Below are 17985 nucleotides of genomic sequence, written 5' to 3' on the forward strand. Positions count from 1 at the left end.
CCTGAGAGCCATAATCATTATGCTTAATTTTAAGTTGTTTTTTTTAAAGGTTTATTTTTCTGTATATCTAACTTTCTGAATATCTATCTTGAGCTGACTGTCCTGACTGGTGGTTATTGTTTAAAAGAAACACAATGTGTCCGACCGGCTCGATTTGGTCTTATGTAGCAAAATTTGAAATTGTGTTTTGTGCAAGTAGAGACTCAGAGCTAGAAAATTGTATATTATACACTACAGATGAGGAACAATGGGAAAGTAATTCTGATTTGAATGTTGAACATCTTGTAACCCCATTTTTTGAGAAAGTGGCCCTTAAATGTTTTGGTACACCTACTGGAGAGCTCTTCTTTGTCTACACCCATTCACCATTGTTCATATCCTCTTAAGCCTTAGCCCCACCCATCTCTTTAAGGATTCACATGTGGGCCATGTGCTGAACAGAGTGTGTACAGTAGTATACTAAACAACCAAAGATTTCAAGACTAAAGACTGGGTTATACTACGTCAATCGACATGTCTGTAGACAGTTGTCCCAGTGACACCATGAACATTCTATTGTCGTCCGACAATACAAGTATAAACACAAAAAATGACAAGCTGCAGCCTGGTGGTCCAAAATAGCATAACTGGTGTATTTTAACACCCATCAGTTTAAAAATGAATTTAATATACAGTATGTCAATCTAGCAAACCAGGCAACTAAAAGCAACTTTCTAAATGTTTTGGTTTGTTTCTAGCTTGTTATCTTGTTAGGTAAGTTAGCTGCGAGCCAGTTCAAATAATGACCATATCATATAGCTGACAACGTCTTAAATTGAGCTAGATGAATTAATTATTACAGAAAAATAAACTCACAAAATATCATTGTTTACAAGTTAATAGCGAGTTAATTACATAAAATAGTTTACGGTTGTAAGTGTGAAGAAATAATAGAATGGTATTCTAATGAAACCTTTTGAACTTGGACACTGTCTCGTTGGCCTAACGTTAAATCCTAATTTGACTTTGGTGCAGGTCATGTTGTTCTTCACATTAATGTCTCTAGTAAATGCATGCTATATGAAATACAATCAAAGTTTATTTGTTACATGGACAGGATACAGAAGGTGTAAATGGTTACTTGTATAGGGGAGTCTTTTGATTAGACATTTAGCTAGCTAGCTAAACAATGAACCACAATCCCAACTCATAACGTTACTACTGTCACGCCCTGACCTTAGAGAGACGTTTTATTTCTCTATTTGGTGAGGTCAGGGTATGATGTGGGGTGGGCATTCTACGTTTTGTATTTCTTTGTGTTTGGCCGAGTGTGGTTCCCAATCAGAGGCAGCTGTCTATCGTTGTCTCTGATTGGGAATCATACTTAGGTAGCCTTTTTTCCCACCTATGTTGTGGGATCTTGTTTTTGTACAGCTCTTGTAGCCTACAGAATGCGCCTTGGTCTCCTTCAAACAACGCACGTTACAACTACCCTGTATGAATCTGACGGTAGCTAACCAACTAGGTTCAATGTTAGCTAGATAGCTAGGCTATAACTAGCAATTCAAATGCCTCTGAGATACGAATAATATTACTACACAGATCATACATGTAATGTTAGCTAGCAAGTAATGAAAACAACTTTTTGACAAAATTAACATGTATAATATCTGAAAATGGAGCTAGCTAGACTCTCTTACCCATATACATGGATGTCCTCTCTGTCATGGATGCCATGGTTACCCTTAGTTTGAAGATGCAATCCGGAGACAGGTGTTTTATACAACAGCCTTCTGTGTTCTCCTTTTGACTCCCTCCGCATATTTGCAATCAAATGCCAGAATACTCTGCTTCCACCGGCATTTCACTGATTTCAAAACTCAGTCCTCCAGAAAGTGGAGAGCAACACTTTTGCAGTTCTTCATGATATCTTTCAAAAGAAAGAATTGCCTCCACATACTGAGCCGCTCATGTTACAGAAAGAAGCATGCTACATGACAGACCAATCCGATCTCATCTCTCGGCATGTCCAGCCCATCTATTATCTCAGCCAATGATGGCTTGCAGGAAGGTACCTGTCTGTTTCCATGGTTAAACCAACTAGGCTTGTTATCTAACAAATGTATTCCTATTTAAAGATGGCATACACGTTTGTTATTAAGGCACATAAAAGTTCACATAGTCCAGAAGGCATTTCTCCCAAAAAGCATATTTTGTTAAAAAAAACTAATGTTTACGTTCAAAGGTTATGTTTATGTTTAAAATGGCAGCGAAGAGAATGGCTGACGTTTTACATGTCCATAATCACTTGTGCTAATTTGTTAATTTTTGGGGGATTGATTGTAGCTTATTTCTTTACTTATTTTGTACATAATGTTGCTGCTACCGTCTCTTATGACCAAAAATAACTTTTGGAAATCAGAACTGGAATTACTCACCACGGACTGGAAGAAGCTTTTTCCTTTAACGAGGAGTCCAACGAGAAAGATATACTGCTCTCCTGGGAACAGGCCCAGATCCACTTAATTTGCGTGAAGAAAAGACGAAGGAAAAGAGGACGGAGATCAGGCTGCCTTTTGAGAATCCGTAGGCGAGCGAGAACTCCCATTGCCATCAATTCTACTTGCTAACATGCAATCATCGGAAAATAAAATGGATGACTTCCGATTATGATTATCCTACCAACGGGACATTAAGAACTGGTATATCCTATGTTTCACAGTCGTGGCTGAATGACGACACGGACAATATAGAGCTGGAGGGATTTTCAATGCACCGGTAGAACAGAGAAGCCACATCTCGTCGTAAGAAGAGGAGTGAAGGTGTGTGTCTTTTTGTCAATAACAGCTGGTGTGAGATGTATAATATTAAAGAAGACTCGAGGTATTGCTCGCCTGAGTAACTTATGATAAGCTGTAGACCACACTATCTATCAAGAGAGATCTCATCTATATTATTCGTAGCCATCGATTTACCACCACAGACCAATGCTGGCACTAACAGCGCACTCAACCAACTCTATAGGGCCATAAGCAAACAAGAAAATGCTCACCCAGAAGCGGCTCTCCTAGTGGCCGGGACTTTAATGCAGGCAAACTTAAATCAGTTTTGCCAAATTTCTACCAGCATGTCACATGGGTAACCAGAGGAAAAAAAACTCTAGACCACCTTTACGCCACACACAGAGATGCATACAAAGCTCTCCCTCACCCTCCATTTGGCAATTCTGACCATAATTCTATCCTCCTGATTCCTGCTTACAAGCAAAAACTAAAGCAGGAAGTACCAGTGACTCGCTCAATGCGGAAGTGGTCAGATGGCACGGATGCTACGCTACAGGACAGTTTTGCTAGCACAGACTGGAAAATATTCCGGGATTCATCTAATGGCAGTGAGGAGTATACCACCTCAGTCATCAGCATCATCATTAAGTGCATCGACGACGTCGTCCCCACAGTGACCGTACGTACATATCCCAACCAGAAGCCATGGATTACAGGCAACATGCGCATCGAGCTAAAGGCTAGAGCTGCCGCTTTCAAGGACCGGGACACGAATCTGGACACCTATAAGGAATCGCCCTATGCCCTCAGACGAACCATCAAACAAGCAAAGCGTCAATACAGGATTAAGATTGAATCATTCTACACCGGATTTGACGCTAGCTTGAAAACTATTCCGGATTACAAAGGGAAACCCAGACGTGAGCTGCCCAGTGACGCCAGCCTACTAGATGAGCTAACTGCCTTTTATGCTCGCTTCGAGGCAAGCAACACTGAAGCACTGAGCACCAGCTGATAATGCTCTCGGAGCCGATGTGAGCAAGACCTTAAAACAGGTCAACATTCACAAAGCTGCGAGGCCAGATGAGTTACCAGGACATGTACTCAAAGCATGCACGGACCAACTGGAAAGTGTCGTCACTGCCATTTTCTGTAATACCTACATGTTTCAAGCAGACCACCATAGTCCCTGTACCCAAGGAAGCGAAGGTAACCTGCCTAAATTAATACTGTCTCATAGCACTCACGTCAGTAGCCATGGAGTGCTTTGAAAGGCTGGTCATGGCTCACATCAACAGCATCCTCCCGGATACCCTAGACCTACTCCAATTCGCATACCGCCCCAACATATCCACAGATGACGCAATCTCAATTGCACTGCACACTGCCCTTTCCCACCTGGACAAAAGGAACACCTATGTGAGAATTCTGTTAATTGACTACAGCTCAGCATTCAACACCATAGTGCCCACAAAGCTCATCACTAAGCTAAGGACCTTGGGACTAAACACATCCCTCTGCAACTGGATCCTGGACTTCCTGACGGGCCGCCCGCAAGTGGTAAGGTGGTAAGGGTAGGCAACAACATGTCTGCCATGCTGATCCTCAACACTGGGGCCCATCAGGGGTGTGTACTTAGTCCCCTCCTGTACTCTCTGTTCACACACGAGTCAAACATCCTCATTAAGTTTGCTGACGACACAACCTGATCACCGACAATGATGAGACAGCCTATAGGGAGGAGGTCAGAGAACTGGCAGTGTAGTGCCTGGACAACAACCTCTTCCTCTATGTGAGCAAGACAAAGGAGATGATCGTGGACTACAGGAAAACTGGCCCGCCTTTTAACATCAACGGGGCTGTAGTGGAGTGGGTCGAGAGTTTCAAGTTCCTTGGCGTCCACATCACCAATGATCTATCATGGTCCAAACACATCAAGACAGTCGTGACGAGGGCACGACAAAACCTTTCCCCCAGATCCTCAAAAAGTTCTACAGCCGCACCATCGAGAGCATCATGACCGGTTGCCATGAAGAGGCGACTCCAGGATGCTGGCTTTCTAGGCAGAGTTCCTCTGTCCAGTGTCTGTGTTCTTTTGCCCATCTTAATCTTTTCTTTTTATTGGCCAGTTTGAGATATGGCTTTTTCTTTGCAACTCTAGAAGGCCAGCATCCCGAAGTCGCCAACTGTTGACGTTGAGACTGGTGGAGACTGGTGTTTTACTATTTAATGAAGCTGTCAGTTTAGGACTTGTGAGGCGTCTGTTTCTCAAACTAGACACTCTAATGTACTTATCCTCTTGCTCAGTTGTGCACGGGGGCCTCCCACTCCTCTTTCTATTCTGGTTAGGGCCAGTTTGCGCTGTTCTGTGAAGGGAGTAGTACACAGTAGTATGAGATCTTCAGTTTCTTGGCAATTTCTCACATGGAATAGCCTTCATTTCAGAACAAGAATAAACTGACAAGAACAAGAATAAACTGACAAGTTTCAGAATAACGTTTTTTGTTTCTGGCCATTTTGAGTCTGTAATCGAACCCACAAATTCTGATGCTCCAGATACTCAACTAGTCTAAAGAAGGCCAGTTGTATTGCTTCTTTTTATTTATTTTACCTTTATTTAACTAGGCAAGTCAGTTAAGAACAAATTCTTATAACAGTGGGTTAACTGCCTTGTTCAGCAGAACGACAGATTGTTTACCTTGTCAGCTCAGGGATTCGATCTTGCAACCTTTCGGTTACTAGTCCAGCGCTCTTACCACTAGGCTACCTGCTACCCCTTTAATTAGGACAACAGTTTTCAGCTGTGCTAACGTAATTGCAAAAGGCTTTTCTTATGATCAATTAGCATTTTTAAATGATAAACTTGGATTAGCTAACACAACGTGCCATTGGAACACAGGAGTGATGGTTGCTGATAATGGGCCTCTGTACGCCTATGTAGATATTCCATTTTAAAAATCTGCTGTTTCCAGCTACAATAGTCATTTACAACATTAACAATGTCTACACTGTATTTCGGATCAATTTGATGTTATTTTAATGGACCAAAAATGTACTTTTCTTTCAAAAACAAGGACATTTCTAAGTGACCCCAAACTTTAGAACAGAATGTATATAATAGGCGGTGTCAGAGGAAAGCCCATAACATTCTGAGAGACTCCAGTCACCCAAGTCATAGACTGTTTTCTCTGCTACCGCATGGCAAGTGGTCCTGGAGCACCAAGTATAGGACCAAAAGGCTCCTGAACAGCTTCTACCCCCAAGCCATATGACTGCTGAACAATTAATCAAATGGCCAACAGACTATTTCATTGACCCCCCCTCCATTTGTTTTGCTGCTACTCGCTGTTTATAATCTATGCATAGTCACTTCACCCCTACCTACATGTACCATTTACCTCTAGCCTTTACCCCCGCATACTGACTCAGTACCGGTACCCCCTGTATATAGCCTCGTTATTGTTATGTTATTGTGTTACTTTTTATATATTTTTTATTTGGTAAATATTTTCTTAACTCTTCTTGAACTGCACTGTTGGATAAGGGCTTGTAAAGTAAGCATTTCACGGTAAGGTCTACACTCGTTGTATTCGGCAAATGTGACAAATAAAGTTTGATTTGATTTTTGATTTGAAATGCCTCTCCTGTGAAATAGTGATGTGGCGACATACGCCTAGTTTCCTGAAACGAGTCACAAATATGCTTCTCTGCATCTATGCTAAAATCTGGGTAAAATATTGAAAGGGATGTGACTCTTACTCAGCACATTTAGTTATTGCTTGCTTTTCTCAAGTCTAGCATGCCAGCTAAAATAGTTAGACAAGCTAGCTACTCTAACTTGATTGATAGCCTGAAATGGCTTCTTGGTAGCTAGTTATGCGGTTGTGAGATTGAACTAGCTAAAGCCAACTAAGAGCATGAGTGAGGCCTCTGTGTTTATTTGTACATATTTGCATGTGTTTTTGCATATCTTTGTGTATGTGTGTATTTCTGTGATGGTTCTATAACATCTTTCAACAGCACTAGGTCAAAGAGCAGATACACTCAACTGACATGACAATATCTTTGTACGTATAGGTCTGTGTGGTCAGTGAGGAAGATCAGAGAATGTTCCTGAACAGGAGAGAGGGATGAGCTGTTAAACTGAGGAGGTGGAGAGGGGACACGTGGTCAGGTGGTTGGAGAAGAGAGGAGAGGAAAGGGAGGTGGGGAGAGAGACTGATGTGCTAGCTAGTTTGTTCTCTTCATATCAGATAAGAGGAGAGCTGCATTCCATCTCTCAGTTGTCAGGCTTCAGCACTTCAGATAGGAGAGACTAGAGAAAGGAGACAGAGCAGATGTTACTGTGCGCTATCTATGGGATTACAGGAGATTTAATGGTGCAACCACAACCACAGCATCAGGTATGAATGGACTGTTTTAATGATGGGGGGGGAAGTGGAAATGACATGGCCAGGGGTGTATAGAGGCAGTCAGTCGAAGTGAATGGTCAATTATTAAGGATGCCTGTGGTTTCATGTTATGTGATGTTACAGAGTCAGGTTTGATGGATGGAGAATTGTACAGTGGGAATAGCATTTTACAAAATGCTGTATTGTCAGTCTTTAGAAGTGAATAGTCAATAGAAATGATTGTATGTGATTTGATATGATCTGATGTTTCTTGAAATAATAATGTTTAGTGATGTAACATTTACCAGTTCCTTCTTGATCAGCTTTTGCTTGAATGATCTGTAACCAGTTCTATTTTTTGAATACATTTTTATGAAGGTGCCATGTCTGACTGCTGATATTCTGTTTAAACTCAGTTCAGTTCAACCTAAAGCTTCATGCATACTACTTTTAAGGTGCACAAAGCACTAATTGTAATTTACTCTGGATAAGAGCGTCTGCTAAATGGCAGAATATAAATGTGTTAGATAATGTACAATGGCCTTCTGTCACTGTCACATAAAAATAAATATAACACAATGATATTGTTATAGTACCCATTATGAGAGGAATGCAAAGAATGCTTTTGGTGTTATCCATGTAGGAAAGAGCTGCAAGGATTCAAAGCGTGTAGGGCATTGAATGGGCAGTCTCAGTGGAGGTCTGTGTGTCTACATTACAGAGAGGACACACACACACTCGTTACACAATGGATCAGAGGTGACACAGGTCAAGTTAATTTTGACCACTGCTGTGGTTGGAGCTTTCTGCTCAAATCTTGTTGTTGTTGTCTGTTGGATACTGAACGGCTCCTTTTGACCAACGCTGAGTTTGCCAGATTGGAGATTCCTGTTCTTCCATGTCTTGTTGTTATCTCTTGACTGAACTGGGAGCCTTCAGAGTGGAATGTGGGTTAAGTTGTACTTGTATCCTCCTCCTCACACCACCCTTGGGTTTTGCCCTCTACTTTGGATGCAGACTCAGAATCCAGAACAGGGTTTGCTGGAGATGCACTGTTGTTAAGGCCCTTTGCTCCACTAGCTACATGGAATAAGTCAAGTCTACTTGACTAGAGTGTAAATGCATCTTCACCTTTTATTAGTAATGCTAAGGGGAACTCAGTAGTCTTTTGTTACCCCAAACAGAGGACTCAAAATGTATCTGTGTCAGCCAGAGGAGGAAGATGGATCCTGACTCAGGTCAGGTCTGGTGTGGCTCTTCCTGTTATCTCAGCTCTCCCAGGGACTTCTCTCCTGTCATCAGCTTTAGGCCTGACACATCTCAGGCATGCATTTAACTAGCTCGGTCAAACCAGACTGATCACTGCACCATGGTTTCACTTGAGGCCTGCTTTTAGAACCTTGCTGTTAAAAGCTCCCTTATAGTGTCCTTTTAGGTTTACTGTTGAAGTGCCTCTTACCCTTGATTGACAACTGATGCTGAAAAAGAACTGAGAACTGAAGTGGAGGCTGATAACACTATCATGTCAATGTATGGATATACTTTAGGACTGGGAATTCACCCTGAGTTGTGTTGCCTGCACACGCACACACATGCTGCATGCATACACACACACAACGCACATACAGCAGTCGTGAGTGAATCGTGTACCCCACCATCCTCACCCACCACCTCTTACTCTCACACGAACTTGCCCACCCAGACAGTTTTCCCATGATACAAGTCAGTATTCGACTTCTGGCGAGTCGGGAGATTACATGGAAACTGGCCACTAGGGGCAACGGTGAGCTCTGTTAACTTCTGCTTCCAAGGGTTGCAAGTTTGAATCCAGTGATAGGAAGTTGTTTTTGATATTTTTGTTTTAAGCCTATCCCAAACTTTAACCATTCGGGGTTAATGCCTAACCTTAAGGATTTAACATTAATGCCTAAACTTAACCTTAAACACTTTGATATTTGACATTTCAAACAACTTTGAAATTGGACGTTTGAGAAACATAGATGAAGGTCTTATTCTGACATGAGACTATGAGAGCTGGTAGTGCCCACCATTGCTCTCTCGCTCTTTCTGTCTCTCTCCCACTCCTCCCTCTCTCTGCCCCCTCTCTCTTTCAGCAGCAGTCCTACGCTCTCTTTGTCTCCCATACACAGTGGTACCTGACTCCAGTGTTCATACTTCCCACACAATGCTCCTAACCACTCTTCTCCTCCTCCTCTCTTCTGCTCCTTCACTTTCTTCCAACTGGTGGCGTAATACCTACACGAGTCACGATGCTAGTCTTTTCCAGTACTCCTTTCCTCCTCCTCTCCTCTCCTCCCCATCCAGTGCTAGTGCTGTATGCCCCCTCAGCTGAGAACTTCCCCAGGCAGCCCTCTCCCTCTCACAGGCCTGTACCCCTGGGTTTTGATTTCCCTCTCTCTCCTTCTCTGCTTTCAGGGTAGTGTGCTGCAGGTCCTTGAAATATTGAGTATGTGATGTGTTTTTTCTCTTTTGGTTACATAATGGAAACATCTCTGCTTTAAAGTTCCACTAGTTGGACAGGGAGGGATGTTAGTGCACTCATGGGACTTTTTTTCTAGTTTGTTCTGAATCCTTAGCTACTCTTCTCCTTTCTGCAAGACTTTGTTGTTGTCAACTTGCCCTCAGCATTTTGCATTGCTTGTGTGTGTAGGCTTCTATGCATGTCTGTCTGTCTGTCTGTCTGTCTGTCTGTCTGTCTGTCTGTCTGTCTGTCTGTCTGTCTGTCTGTCTGTCTGTCTGTCTGTCTGTCTGTCTGTCTGTCTGTCTGTCTGTCTGTCTGTCTGTCTGTCTGTCTGTCTGTCTGTCTGTCTGTCTGTCTGTCTGTCTGTCTGTCTGTCTGTCTGTCTGTCTGTCTGTCTGTCTGTCTGTCTGTCTGTCTGTCTGTCTGTCTGTCTGTCTGTCTGTCTGTCTGTCTGTCTGTCTGTCTGTCTGTCTGTCTGTCTGTCTGTCTGTCTGTCTGTCTGTCTGTCTGTCTGTCTGTCTGTCTGTCTGTCTGTCTGTCTGTCTGTCTGTCTGTCTGTCTGTCTGTCTGTCTGTCTGTCTGTCTGTCTGTCTGTCTGTCTGTCTGTCTGTCTGTCTGTCTGTCTGTCTGTCTGTCTGTCTGTCTGTCTGTCTGTCTGTCTGTCTGTCTGTCTGTCTGTCTGTCTGTCTGTCTGTCTGTCTGTCTGTCTGTCTGTCTGTCTGTCTGTCTGTCTGTCTGTCTGTCTGTCTGTCTGTCTGTCTGTCTGTCTGTCTGTCTGTCTGTCTGTCTGTCTGTCTGTCTGTCTGTCTGTCTGTCTGTCTGTCTGTCCCCAACCCATGTCTGTCTGTCTGTCTGTCTGTCTGTCTGTCTGTGTCTGTCTGTCTGTCTGTCTGTCTGTCCCAACCCATGTCTGTCTGTCTGTCTGTCTGTCTGTCTGTCTGTCTGTCTGTCTGTCTGTCTGTCTGTCTGTCTGTCTGTCTGTCTGTCTGTCGGTCTGTCGGTCTGTCGGTCTGTCGGTCTGTCGGTCTGTCTGGTCTGTCTGGTCTGTCTGGTCTGTCTGGTCTGTCTGTCTGTCTGTCTGTCTGTCTGTCTGTCTGTCTGTATACTGTACATGTGTGTGACTGTCACAATGTTTATGTGTATCTACTATGTTTTATAATACATGTGTTTTTCTGTGTGCATGTGTTTCTGTGAGTCTGTACAATATATATCTGTTTTCTATGTATGTCCAGTATGTGTGCCATGGATACATCTTTGTGGCTGCTTGCGTAGGTGGCTTTGCATTATTCACATACCGCCCACTCCTGCCCTTGCTCTGAAGAAGCCTTCTCTCTCTCTCTCTCTCTCTCTCTCTCTCTCTCTCTCTCTCTCTCTCTCTCTCTCTCTCTCTCTCTCTCTCTCTCTCTCTCATTTAGCAGTACTCCCTCTCTTCCTCACAATTTAAATGAGATTTCTAAAGAATACTGAATGCATTCAGGTGGGAGCTGCAGATCTCTGATCAAAGCATGTATTCCCACATCACTTGTCTCTCTGCTTTGTTCTATCTGCCATTTTACATCCCTGTAGAACAGATCAATAGAAATAAAACACACACACACACACACACACACACACACACACACACACACACACACACACACACACACACACACACACACACACACACACACACACACACACACACACACACACACGCACACACACACACACACAGAGATACACACTTACTACCCCCAACCCATACTTTTATGCCTGCCCATCTAATGAGGCCCATTGTGTAATATGTCTATTCCTCTGACCCACTTACAATGTTTCCCTTTGAAAGAGCAAATACGGATAACCATTTAAATAACACAGTGGCTCATTAAATCAGCCAAATTCTCTCTTTCAGTGCCTCTGTAATGCCACTGCACTCTTCAGTTCTGTAGTTCCTTCCACTTTGCTTTTGTTTTCCTCTTTTCCCCCCCTTGTTTTCCACCACATTACCCCATGTATGGTGTTAGTTAAAACCTCTTAGGGCAAGGTGAGACGTCTGCGTCTCACATAGCCAACAGGAAATGGAAATGCGCAACGCCAAATGCTAATAGTACTCGCTAAAACTCAAACTTTCATTACTCACTCACTCTATCTCTCTCTCTCTCTCTCTCTCTCTCTCTCTCTCATTCTCTTTCTGTCCTTCATTCTCTCTCTCATTCTCTCTTTCTCTCCCACAGTCTCTCTCTCATTCTCTTGCTCTCTCTCTCTCTCTCTCGTTCTCTCTCATTCTCTTTCTGTCCTTCATTCTCTCTCTCATTCTCTCTTTCTCTCCCACAGTCTCTCTCTCATTCTCTTGCTCTCTCTCTCTCTCTCTCGCTCTCTCTCCATCGCTCTCTCATTCTATTCATTTCATCTGAGAGCATCTATGTTATATGTTTGAAGTGATCCTCCATCCTGTGATGTTGATCTAACTAACCATATGGGTCTGACGAGACGCGTTGCCGTTGACGCTGATGCTCTTTGGTCACCAGGGGCAACAAATCGAGCACACCTGGGGACCTCTCAAGGTAGATGAGATGAGGATGGAACCTTTTTATACAGGAAATTAAAACATAGTAAACAAAAACAGTGGGCTCATTAGCATATTCATATTCCATACACCCCTAAGCCCGGCGGAGGGGGGGTCACCATTGTGATAATGCGAGAGTATCACTTCATGCTCATCTAATGAGGCACATTCTGTACTATTTCTATTCCTCTGATACACTTTCCCTTCTTCCCATTGAATGAGCAAACACAGATTATCCATTTAAATAATACAGTGGCTCATTAAATCAGCCAAATTCTCTCTTTCTGTGCCTCTGTAATGTTACTGCACTCTTCAGTTCTGTAGTTCCTTCCACTTTGCTTTTGTTTTCCTATTTTTCTCTACTGCTTTTCTCCCCTCTGGGGTTTGAGTGACTTGGGTCATAAACACAAAGTGGCAATGGGATAACATTATCCCATGACACACTATGGCGTTAGTTAACTCATTTTATATCGCTCTTCCTCTCTCTCTCTCCCTCTCTCATTCCCTCTCTCCCTCTTTATCCATTTATCTCTGTTTCTCTCCCTCATGCTCTCTTTTACCTCTCTCTCTCTCTCTCTCTTGTTCTCTCTTGCTCTCTCTCTCTACTCTCACGCTCATCCTATCTCTCTTTCTCTTTCCCCCTCTCTCTCTCTCCATCGCTCTCTCATTCTCTTCATTTCATATGAGAGCATCTCTGCTTTATGTTTGAATTGATCCTCCTCTCCTGTGATGTTGATCTAACTAACCATATGTATCTGATGAGACGGGTTGCCGTTGATGCTGACACTCTTTGGTCACCAGGGGCAACAAATCGAGCACACCTGGGCACCTCTCAAGGTAGATGAGATGAGGATGGAACCTTTTTATACAGGAAATAAAAACATAGTAAACAAAAACAGTGGGCTCATTAGCATATTCATATTCCATACACCCCTAAGCCTGTGGGCCCATTCTGTACTATTTCTATTCCTCTGATCCACGTTCCCTTCTTCCCATTGAAAGAGCAAACATGGAATATCCATTTAAATAACACAGTGGCTCATTAAATCAACCAAACTTTCTCCTCAAGCTCTCTCTTCAGTGCCTCTGTAATGTAGCCAACTACAAGAATTGCATCAACTGGTTACAAGTAAATTAGTTCGGTTTTCTCAATTGAAAAAAAGTACATTTGTTGAAACCAAATGACAACTGTTGTATTTGATTATTAACAAACTTATATTTCTAGTTGAAACCTATTTCTTTCATCACTTAACTTACTTTCCCTCTTTGGTTAAACCTAATAAATAACATAAAATATATTAAGTTGGTTCCAAACATGAAAAAATGACTCCAAACACTTTCTTTTTATAAGACTTTCACATTAACTGATTACAATATTGACTCTCACGGGTGGCCAAAAATAAGATATGGAAAGCCACGCCCCCAATAAGCCACACCAACTCTTCTAATAGGTTGAATGAACCAAAGCATAATTTTGGATGAGAATGATAAAGGCCTCTAGGCGCCAAAAGGCCAATTTAGCATGGGCAGAGCCATTGAGGGCTTCCACCATGCTTACGCCATTTTAAAGTAGTCAAATTAGTCAACTGGTTGGGGATTCCTATGGGTTGTAGCCATAGAGAATGATAGAGGCCTCTAATGGCCAAAAGGCTGTATTCCACCATTTTAATGTGGTCAACTGGGTGGGACATCCAACTTCATTGGCTGATCCCTCCTGGTGATCCTGTTGGAGTCATGTCCAACTGGGTCATTAGAGGGATCAGCCTATTGTGAAGATGAAAATGTACTACTTCAAAATGGAGATGTCCTCAATGGTGCTGCCCATGAGAGAGTGAGAGAGAGCTTCAGAACAGGGACATAATGGGGGGTGAATAATGCAAAGCCTCCTACACAGGCAGCCACAAAGATGTATACTGTACATGCATAGAAACACATACAGTACAAGTCCAAAGATTGGACACACCTACTCATTCAAGGGTTTTTCTTTATTTGTACTATTTTCTACATTGTAGAATAATAGTGAATACATCAAAACTAGGAAATAACACATATGAAATCATGTAGTAACTAAAAAAGTGTTAAGCACATATATATTTTAGATTCTTCAAAGTAGCCAGCCTTTGCCTTGATGACAGCTTTGTACACTCTTCGCATTCTCGCAACCATCTTCATGAGGAATGCTTGTCCAACAGTCTTGAAAGTTCCCACATATGCTGAGCACTTGTTGGTTGATTTTCCTTTACTCTGCCGTCCAACTCATCCCAAACCATCTCAATTGGGTTGAGGTCGGCTGATTGTGGAGGACAGGTCATCTGATGCAGCACTCCATCACTCTCCTTCTTGGTCAAATAGCCCTTACACAGGCTGGATGTGTGTTTTGGGTCATTGTCCTGTTGAAAAACAAATGATAGTCCCACTAAGTGCAAACCAGATGGGATGGCATATTGCTGCAGAATATTGTGGTAGCCATGCTGATTAAGTGCCTTGAATTCTAAATGAATCACAGACAGTGTCAGCAGCAAAGCATCCTTACACCCCCTCCTCCATGCTTCACTGTGGGAACCACACATGCGGAGATCATCCGTTCACCTACTCTGCGTCTCACAAAGAAACAGCGGCTGTAATCAAAAATCTCAAATTTGGACTCCACAAAAATTTTGACAGATTTCCACCAGTCTAATGTACATTGCTCGTGTTTCTTGGCCCAAGCAAGTCTCTTCCTCTTATTGGTGTCCTTTAGTAGTGGTTTCTTTGCAGTAATTCGACCATGAAGGCCTGATTCACACAGTCTCCTCTGAACAGTTGATGTTGAGATGTTTATTTATTTTTTATTTTACCTTTATTTAACCAGGTAGGCAAGTTGAGAACAAGTTCTCATTTACAATTGCGACCTGGCCAAGATAAAGCAAAGCAGTTCGACAGATACAACGACACAGAGTTACACATGGAGTAAAACAAACATACAGTCAATAATACAGTATAAACAAGTCTATATACAATGTGAGCAAATGAGGTGAGAAGGGAGGTAAAGGCAAAAAAGGCCATGGTGGCAAAGTAAATACAATATAGCAAGTAAAACACTGGAATGGTAGTTTTGCAATGGAATAATGTGCAAAGTAGAAATAAAAATAATGGGGTGCAAAGGAGCAAAATAAATAAATAAATTAAATACAGTTGGGAAAGAGGTAGTTGTTTGGGCTAAATTATAGGTGGGCTATGTACAGGTGCAGTAATCTGTGAGCTGCTCTGACAGTTGGTGCTTAAAGCTAGTGAGGGAGATAAGTGTTTCCAGTGTGGCAGTTCTATCTTGTCTGAAAATGTTGTAGTTTGGAATTAAAATTTCTGAATTTTTGGTGGTCTTCCTAAGCCAGGATTCAGACACAGCTAGAACATCCGGGTGTGTCTGTTACTTGAACTCTGTGAAGAATTCATTTGGGCTGCAATCTGAGGTGCAGTTAACTCTAATGAACTTATCCTTTGCAGCAGAGGTAACTCTGGGTCTTCCAGAGGTGGTCCTCATGAGAGCCAGTTTCATCATTGCGCTTGATGGTTTTTGCGACTGCACTTGAAGAAACTTTCAAAGTTGTTCCGGATTGACTGACCTTCAAGTAATGATGGACTGTCTTTTCTCTTTGCTTATTTGAACTGTTCTTGCCATAATATGGACTTGGTTTTTTTCCTAATAGGGCCATCTTCTGTATACCACCCCTACCTTGTTACAACACAACTGATTGGCTCAAATGCATTTAGATGGAAAGAAATTTCACAAATGAACTTTTAACAAGGCACACATGTTCATTGAAATGCATTCCAGGTGACTACCTCATGAAGCTGGTTGACAGAATGCTAAGAGTGTGCAAAGCTGTCATCAAGGCAACAGGCAACACTTTGAAGAATATCTCATGTAAAATATATTTTGATTTGTTTAACACGTTTTAGGTTACTACATTATTCCATATGTGTTATTTTATAGTTTTGATGTCTTCACTATTATTCTACAATGTAGAAAATAGTAAAAATAAAGAAAAACCCTTGAACGTGTAGGTGGGTTCAAACTTTTGACTGGTAGTGTATGTGTTTTCATTTAGAGCTAGAAGAGAGGATAGATAAAATAGCACTTTTCCTAAAATGGCCTTGTAAATAAGTATGTACCAGTGTTTGAGCCTGCAAGTTGCTAGTAATGTCCACTCGACAGCACTGTAGAGATCACAATGGTGAGTTAGACCTCTCTGATTGGTGACAAAACAAAGGTCTGCATGATACATAGCATACATAGACCTTGATGAAAAGGTAGTGTGTGTCAACTAGGCAAATGGGAAAGCCTTCAGTGTAGAACAAATATGAACGCAGCATGCAAAGTGTTGTACAAAAAGCATATTACGATAAACTTTAGTGCACAAATTTGTTTACATCCCTGTTAGTGAGCATTTCTTCTTTGCCAAGATAATCCATCCAGCTGACCGGTTTTGGTATTTCAAGAAGCTGATTAATTAAACAGCATGATCATGACACAGGTGAACCGTGTGCTGGGGACAATAAATGGCCATTCTAATATGTGCAGTTTTGTCACACAACACATTGCCACAGTTTTGAGGGAGCGTGCAATTGGCATGCTGACTGCAGGAATGTCCACCAGAACTGTTGCCAGATAATTTCATGTTCATTTCTCTACCATAAATTTGGCAGTAGGTCCAACCGGCCTTACAACCGCAGACCACATGGCGTTGTGTGGGTGAGAGGTTTGCTGATGTCAATGTTGCGAACAGAGTGCCCCATGATGGCAGTGGGGTTATAGTATTGGCATGCATAAGCTACGGACAACGAACACAATTGCATTTTATCTATGGCAATTTGAATGTACAGAGATACTGTGATGAGATCCTGAGGCCCATTGTCGTGCCATTCATCCTGGGCCAGCACCTCATGTTTCAGTATGATAATGCACGGCCCCATGTCGTAAGGATCTGTACACAATTCCTGGAAGCTGAAAATATCCCAGTTCTTCCATGGCTTGCATACTCACCAGACATGTCACCCATTAAGCAGGTTTGTCTCCTCTCTCAATATGTCTCCCAATGTTGTTGATATAGATAATAAACAGCAGGGGACCTACAATTGATCCTTGAAGCACACCTGAAGACAACTCTATGGTGTCCGACTTACAATCATCCACCTTAACACACTGGGTTCGATTTGACAGGTAATTCACGAACCACTCCAGAGCATGACCAGTAATCCCAATACACATCCATCTCTGCACCAAGACAGTATGGTCCACATAGTCAAATTCCTTTGCCAAGTCTGTGAATACAAATTCACTATGCAGTTTTCTATCCAGGGCACAGTGAATATCATTCAAACCTTCAAAGTTGCTGTGACCTGATTGCATAACACTCAAACTACTGTTTTTCTGGAGGTAGGCCTTAAGCTGCTTATTGACTAGAGACTCCAATACCTTTTCCAGAACAGACAATTTAGATTATGGGCCGATAGTTATTCAGTAGAGTGGGATCACCTTGTGTGACTCCAGATGTTTCTAATGATAAGTAGCAAGATGACGTGATGTCTGATCAGCACTAGCTGTGACCGCTAACTGGATTTTTTTTAAGCGCGTGAACGGATGTCAAAACAGCATCGGCATTATGTTTCTCTCCTACTCTTCTGCTGTCTCTACTGATTTCTCACTATTTCTCATTGTTAGAACATTGGCAGCCTTTCTTTTTGCTCTCCACATTCGGAGTTCTGACCAAGACACAAAACACAAGACCGATATAATGCCAAAAATGGTGGGGTTTGACTGTTGAA

General features: G+C 42.3%; 1 protein-coding gene across 4 annotated transcripts in view; it reads left to right on the plus strand.

The window, feature by feature from the left end:
* The window catches only part of LOC109889683 (coiled-coil domain-containing protein 136), a 63308-nt gene that overhangs the window by 6878 nt on the left and 38445 nt on the right, over positions 1-17985 (plus strand). The window contains exon 1 of one of the 4 annotated variants that reach the window (XM_020481296.2): positions 6918-7165. The exons of 2 other annotated variants lie outside the window; for them this stretch is intronic. The gene's annotated coding sequence lies outside the window, so the exon portion shown is untranslated. Of the gene's footprint in view, positions 1-6917; positions 7166-17985 lie in introns of those variants that run through there. One more of the 4 variants, XR_004209790.1, reaches the window with a different exon arrangement.

This window comes from Oncorhynchus kisutch, linkage group LG4 (genome assembly GCF_002021735.2).
Source record: "Oncorhynchus kisutch isolate 150728-3 linkage group LG4, Okis_V2, whole genome shotgun sequence".
Taxonomy (NCBI): domain Eukaryota; kingdom Metazoa; phylum Chordata; class Actinopteri; order Salmoniformes; family Salmonidae; genus Oncorhynchus; species Oncorhynchus kisutch.